General features: G+C 30.5%; 1 protein-coding gene across 1 annotated transcript in view; it reads left to right on the top strand.

Moving 5' to 3' along the window:
• The first annotated feature begins 3,405 nt into the window (after nucleotides 1-3,405).
• Nucleotides 3,406-8,201, top strand: part of LOC149478698 (somatomedin-B and thrombospondin type-1 domain-containing protein-like) — a 46,442-nt gene continuing 41,646 nt past the window's right edge. The window contains exon 1 of the mRNA XM_089708685.1: nucleotides 3,406-3,507. The gene's annotated coding sequence lies outside the window, so the exon portion shown is untranslated. The remainder of the gene's footprint in view (nucleotides 3,508-8,201) is intronic.

Raw genomic sequence — 8,201 nt, 5'->3', positions numbered from 1 at the left:
CTGAGGAATATGAGAAGACCGTTTGAAATTGGAAGCTTTTCTATCTAATATAGAATAAATATAAAAATCGTTTTGAAACAGCACAGATTTTTTTCTCAAACGTTCTTGTAAGTTTATAAATATGTATATAATAATAAAATATGTGTTTTTAAATCTTGAAATATATCGTCTAAATATATTTTATAATCTATATCAATCTTAAATTCATAAAATAAATCTAAATATTTTTTATTAATTTATTAAAAAAAAAGAAAATTGCATAAATTATTTCGAAAATGGAATTGTACCCAGTCACGTATCCAATTTTAGTATGTTATAAACCATTTAAAAATTGGTGTTGCCAGCATGAAATTCAGTACAAAATTTTATCATAAAAAATGAAATGTGACCAAAACGGTCTCAGTGGGGGATTTTCACACGTGGCGTATTTTATGGTGTTGTAAAACAAAAATACTCTTTCGAGTATACGCTGTGCACGTGTTACGATGTAACTTAGTTGGTTTTCCTTTTTTTATGTAACGGGCAATTGTGTAAATCGACTTTTTAATAAATGTCTAGTTTTTTTACATACAAGATGTAGTAGGTTAATTGATGTTAATATTATGTTTTTGTAGGACGGAACGTATAGTAAACCGTCATAATAATAACAGTATATAATCATTATTAATATCCCTAATGACTTTTAGCTTTTCTTAAGCAAATTTAACGATTAAGTTTATTGATTAAAAATATTATACCTAAATATTTTTATTTGACTTGTCAAAATAAACATTTAATTAATATTAAAAGTTTAAAGTTTTTATTTATTTATTCTTTCAACCCGATTTGCACTCAACATTTTGATAAATTTACATTCCGAAATTACTCAATAAATTTAGAGCATATTGCGAGAAACAGCCATGTTTCAATAATTTAGTTAGTAATAAACCTTCAGTAATATCTAACCACTAATTCCGTTTTCATCAAATATAATGGATGATAGTTTGCATAATAGCAATTTCCGGATCAGTGCATGAGTAAGCTTCTTATGGAGCCAATGTAAGTTGATGATAATTAAATTTGATAATACAATGCTGATCCTAGTACGCATTTATCCATATATGTTAGTATTTTCTGCCTGTGCTAGGTTAAAACCTAGCACACAAAACCAATAGATGTTTAGCTATAAATAGCTAAACATCTATTGGTTTTGATATAGTAAACACGTAGTTCAAAACTTGAAATAAATCTTTTTTGTTTCTTTTCACAAATAATCAAGGAGTGAAATAGGGGTGGAGAATTTGTACCTATTGAATAAGAAGTTCATTGACAACGTAAAATGAACGCGAAAAATGACGCGGACGAAGTATTAAAATATATTTAAAAGCAAAGTAACTCTATGCTACTCGACGCAAATTTTCAATTAGTTTCAATTAAAACTACAAAGGATTGAGATCCAATTCCAAAAATCTGAGAGCGTGCGATGCAGTGTTCGCTTAAAAGGCAAATATAATTACATATGTGTAGTGTTAAATGCAGTTAAGTTAGACTGCAGTGGCAGTTCGTACCGCATGCGATTAATCTCCGGAGATAAGAGGGATGCATGTCGTAAATGTTTTAATGTGATTCATGTATTTTAAATTAAATTTTTGCACTTTTTAAGTCTTGTAGTTTTTATATTCGTGTCTATAGATGTCAGATTATCTTATAAAACAAAAAATGATTCGCCAAATGTGTTACTAAGCGCAAAATTCGAGAACGGCTAAACCAATTTCGTTTATTCTTATTTTATATCAAGTACGAGGATGGTATACTTATGGAGAGAAAATGTAAACATGAACCACGAGCGAAGCCGGGGCAATATTGATAAGGTTTAGTTCTGATTGATAGACAAATAGGTTAACAATATAATATGTATATTGGTTATTAAAGCAGGGTTTAATTTTGAACAGATTTGTAATTATGAAGCTACATCGCATTAATTAGTCAGATACACTGCTGATCAGCTCATTATACTTCAATTATTGGGTCAAGTACCTACCCATGTATTTCGCGTAAAGGTCTTTTATATAATATAATGCATATTTTGTTCGGAATATTGTTGTTAATAGCAAATAAAAAAAAAATATACCGACCGAATTGATAACCTCCTCCTTTTTTTTGAAGTCGGTTAAAAATAATATGATGATACTTTATAGTCAAGCTAGACATTAACTCGGTCGATAGATCTGGAACACAGCAGCTAGAAAAGTATACTTAATAAATAATATTTTTTTTGCTTATAAATATACAGCACTATAAATGTATAAGTTTTGAATTATTATTTCGTATAGTTAGTAATGTGCTAATCATAATGACATACTTTAATTTCTTTTAAAAATATATGGATGTCTCGTAATCGTAAACAATCACACACAATTAAGCATCACATTATTCAGTAAAATAAATTGCCACCAACAAACGTCCTTTAAAAACGTACCAAATTATCAGCTTTATACGGAATTTAATCAGTCACGGGCGTAGTTAATTTCTTTAAACGGTCATTCATCTAGCCCTACATTACATCAATTCAAACTGGTTCATTCGACTCGAATGTAATCTGTCGCACCAGCGAGGTGAATGCCTTCCCGTTTTTTGTGTCCCGAGATAACGTGACATAGCTAACAAGGAAATTGATTAACATAATACTTTTTACTTCCAGTTAAATTAACCCTTGTAGTTTATGCCTGGTAATAAAGCTATGCCTGGAGTTAAAAAGCTTTTAAATTTGAAGCTGTGGTAGACTTCTTTTATTATTACAACAATAAATAAACTAAAGAACATGAATATACAATTAACACTTCAGCTTTTTGATATTATATTTTAATTTCTAAGAAAGAAAAGCTGAGGAAAAGTTACCATTGCGCATATTTCACCTTTATTCTATTACTTTTCACTTTACAAACCTCTCCTATTAGCGCCTGTCCTATTTCGAAGTAAAAGGCGAAAGCGTAGTATTTATTCTGTGCTAAAAGTAATTCTACAAAATGGTCAAGGAAACGAATGAATGTAAATTTATTTCTTCTTTGAATAAAGAGCAACGATAAAATGTCCAAAAGCTGGAAAACCTTTGTATTTATTCACATTGGTTACATCCATACAATTTTTAGCATTATTTCTGGAGAAACTTTATTAACATTATTAGGATAACTAATAATAATGGGGCAATTTTCTACTATTAAGCCTACGTAGACAAACCCTAAGGCTTAAGTAAAACTACACAAAATACTTCAATCGGTGCATTCGATTCATTAATCATTACACATTTGATTGACAGACCCAATAACCAAAATAAAACAATCATCTAAAATTGCGATTAGGTACAACAGCCTTAACTTACATTACCATATCGAAAAGCTACAAGTGAAGTGTGGGCAGGCAGAGCTTCGCCGTGCGTCGCGCAGGACGCACGTGTTCACTGCTCGCTCCGGGCGTTTCGGAAAAAGTTCATTTTCGTTAAGTGACTGTGACTTGTGCAAAAATTGATATGTAAGTTTTCAATTTATACTTTTTAAATTAATGAATATTCGTAATTTGAACGCGGTTAATTTTTTTTTTGGTATAATCCGGAATTTGACTGTGTAGATATTCAATATAATGTGAAAATACATTAAAATAAAGTTAATTAAAAACAAATTTGTGTGCCAAAATGAAGCCAAATCATTTAAATATATTATTATACATAATAACCAAAAAACCCTTAATCCAACAGGACAATGATTGAAAGGTCTTCTAAGAATAATACGACCCATTTTAACTCCAAACAGAAATAAAACGGTTCCTCATTAGAGAACACAGGACTCAACCACCTATTCTAATCATCATTTGATATTTAATAGATTGATTATCTATATCCATACTATAATATTAGAAAGCTGTAGAGTTTGTTTGTTTGAACGCGCTAATCTCAGGAAAACTGGTACGATTTAAAAAAAAAAATTTTTTCGGTGTTACATACTTACATCACAGCTAGTCAAATATATAAATGTCTATGTTACATTATACCACAGACTAATAATAATATACTACGTATACAAATTATACTAAGTAGGTAATACTCGCGGCTTCACACGTATAAGTTTTCAAGCCAACGCTTTCAGAGTTATGCATTTTCATTTAAGTTTAATTTTCCCGAAGCTCCAATTGGCGGATTTTAATGTAACAATGAGGCAATTTATTAATGTAATCTTTTTGGTAATTATTCCGTTTTGTATAACTTTATAAGCATTGATGGATATAAATTTGTTAAAAAACAAATCCCAGAACAAGCTATTTTTTTATAATAACATAAAAAACGGCATTATTTCTTATGTTTCTACGTTGAAAAGAAATTTCTGTTCGTTCAATTGTTTCTATCATAGGTATTTATAATTAATGAAAAATTTCCAAATTAATGTTCATAAATTATGGGATCCCATTAATTATTACAGTAACAATATTATAGGCATGCAACTTAAATAGAACGTTATGAGTTAGCTCCGAAGTTTATTAATTACGCAAAAGTTTACAATTAATGAATGTTCGATTAAATGACGGAACAAACAGCTGTGACAAAAGGGGAAATATTAAACCACTGTTTTTGATTAAATTTCCAAAATGACAATGAGAATAAATCAAAGCCCGCTTTCTATTTTCAATCCAAAATCCCGTAGCCCGGCAACGTTGTCTCGAGAATTGTAAAGACTGTTTTCGATAACATCGTCACTGGTAGCTAACGAGATTAAATAAAAAAGCGACCGTTATGAGGAAGCAAATAATTTCAGAACGGCAAACATGTAAAATGCAGCAAGGAGTTTATAACTGTGCAAACTTATTATACTGACTGTTAACGAGAACACCGTGCTCACTTCAAATTAAAAAAAAAAAGAAATACGCGGCAAAATTGTTACTTCCTTTGTAACAAGACAGGTCTGACTTGTGAGTGTCAAGACATTACGGTAAAAGCAGTAAAATCCCTTTTAATAAGCAACGGTGTAGGCACAAGAGGCAAACAAAGAATTTCTTTTTTTCTCTTTAGTATTGTAGTGGCTTGTTTTTACAGTGAAGATCCTTATTTGTCTTTGGTACGCTTTTGTGAGTGTTTTTAGGACGACAATGGTACTCTATGAATTATTACTAAGTACCTCTACCTGAGAGGGGTTCATGTCGTGGAAGACATTTGCATAAAGCTGCTTTATGTTTGAAATTGTGTAGTAGTCGTATTATAATAATATGGTTTGAACCGTTTGAGACATGCAATGATAATACAAGTACCTAATCATTTGTTTGCTAGAATATTAATCAAATGTAATCCAATGACGTAATAAGGATATTGCAAATAACATAAAAGTGTTTTAATTTAAGTACTACATTATTTAAATAACAATAATATAAATGGAAATGAATGTCGAATGTTATGTACAACGATGAATGAAATTATTGGAAATCATACAGCGCGTAATACGTAGACCGTTCTTAAACGAAATCAAAGTAATTTTTGAAACAACAGTTTTTAATTAATAAGTATTCGATCGTAATTCACAAAGCCTTATTATCAATTTTATTTTTATGACTAACAATTGTAAAGTCCATATTTACAGTATAGACTGATATTATTTTATCTTATTTTTCAACTAGGATCCAAACACAGAACACTTCTTCCCAATATAGATTATAATTTTAGCTTCAAATTATAATAACACAATGTCATTTCATTATAATACTTCATAAAGAACAATAATATTTGTACCAGCCTATTACTTCGTCATTTCCATTCGCAAATATTATCCTTGCTGTCAGAGATGAGTGCCACAAAATTAGTTGAAAGGTCAAATGTTACAATGGAAGCACAGGTATAATCACAGATCACAGAAACTAAAGGGTATAATGGATTTCAGATTATATGTAAACAAAACATGTTGTGTGCAATAACTATCGAATATCTTCGCTGTACATTTTTTAGAAGTAATGATCATTGTAATGATACAAATTACCTTTACGGTTATTTATTTTGAATAAACTTAATACCCGAAATAATAATAGGTAGCATTGTTTTTTTTATATATCCTTGATTTTTTCAGTTCAATGTTTTATATATTTTTATTCTAACTATTGTCATGAAAGTCATCGATCTTCAAATTCGGACAAGATAGTTTATGAAGATGGATATTTGTCTGATCAGATTTGAATGAAACTTAAAATATATAGTCTTTTAACACCATGAGAATATATAAGATAATATAATAAAGAGGAAAGGTTTGTAATTATGTATGTATGGTTTTCACGCATAAACTACTGAACCGATTACAATGAAATTTAGCACCACATATAGAGGGTAACTTGGATTAACACATAGGATAGGTTTTATCCCGGAATTCCCACGGGAATGGGAACTATGCGTGTTTTCCTTTGAAAACGCGGGCGAAGCCGCAGGCGTAAATCTAGAATATGATAAGTTTATTGTATATGATATCATAAAGTAGTATTATATCCAATGATGGAAAGTAATGGCGCTAGTCGCTCTATATCTTCCATACTGGAAATAATACTGTTTTGTGACATCATTGTAACCCCCTGAACACAATACATGAACTCAATAATTCCAATACACAAGCTTGAATCCCAGTTTCATAACATTGAAGCAACAGAACCTTTGTTGACCAGACTCGCAATATCCGCCGATGTCTTGACAAAGCTGTAAACATACGATATATTGGTATTCAAGGAACTCCAAACCGGATTTCACTCCCTTTGATCCGAAAGATCGAGGTTTGGGAACATTAGAACGAACTGTAGGTATGGGTGAATAATTCGCTTTTTAGGTAGGTATGGATAATAAAAATTAAACAGTAATTCTCGTTCTATGTTTATATTATGTGTTTATATTGCAATAACAATTAATATATTATATCTACTATTTTTTTCAACGCGTACTTAGATATAAAAATAAACTTCCACATCATGCGACATTGTTGAATGTTGCTTGTATTATGTACTTAACTAGCTAATTCTCCCTAGAAGTGTCTGATAATTTGCCGCGGCACAAGAAAACAATTAAATATAAATAGGCTAAAAAATGTCCTATTTTATTAGTCTGTAATTAAGTAGATAGAGTAGGTAGATACGCTATGAATATTAGAAACCCTGTAGTATTTGGGAACACGAAAAAACTGAGATCTGAATTTTTAAAACACATTTTTGAATTTTGATCTTCACACCATAGATAACTTCATTTGCTAATTACCTAGCTACTACTACGTTGCAATTTTCAGTGATCAAAAATTTGTTTTTCACATGAAACAGGATCTCAAAATGTGTGTTCTTTAATCTTTATGGCTTCAGGATTGCCATTTGTTGCAAAAAACTTCAATATAATCTGATGAGACGCTTTTTAATACGCTATTAAAATTATTGCTTCATACATAGACTATATTATTTAAACCACCACGTAGGCTTCCTTTGGAGGATAAAAATATTATAAAAAATATGGTTTCTAATGTTTGTTACGGCTTTGTCATTTCATGCTTTTTATGTACATTTAATAGGTATGAGCACAGACTAATAATAATATACTACGGGTATGAGTATAGGTCGTAAATCTATACTAATATTATAAAGCTGAAGAGTTTGTTTGTTTGTTTGTTTGTTTGTTTGAACGCGCTAATCTCGGGAAATACTGGTCCGATTTGAAAAATTCTTTCAGTGTTAGATAGCTCATTTATCGAGGAAGGCTATAGGCTATATACCATCACGCTACGACCTACAGGAGAGGAGCCACGGGGGTGAAACCGCGCGGAGCGGCTAGTTTTTTATAACAAGCTTATATGTTGTTCACCTGTATGTATGTAACCAACTCTTTTACAGTCGATTTTTAACCTCTATAAACGGAAATTTTAATTCAATTCAATTATTGCCTGTTTTTTTAAACTATATTTATAATAAATACACCTACTTATAAGAATGTCCTGGCTGAACATACGAGTACATAATATACATAATATTATGTTCAATAGCGTCTGTATATAATGATATAGATATTATACTCACTCATATATTTTATGTACCTACTTATACCAGTATATTATTATTAGTCTGTGCTTATACTGATAATTTGAGAAACAGACGTCAGAGAAATGAAGGTGTGATGAATTCCATGAATTAATTTCATCTCAAAGACACGTAGCACATAAAATGTATGAGACACT

Source organism: Colias philodice, chromosome 21 (assembly GCF_061535455.1).
Source record: "Colias philodice isolate Cphi_HAF_F1 chromosome 21, ilColPhil1 Martin Lab GWU primary, whole genome shotgun sequence".
Classification (NCBI taxonomy): Eukaryota; Metazoa; Arthropoda; class Insecta; order Lepidoptera; family Pieridae; genus Colias; species Colias philodice.
The sequence above is the reverse complement of the archived record's forward strand: the minus strand, read 5'-3'. Positions and strand labels throughout refer to the sequence as shown.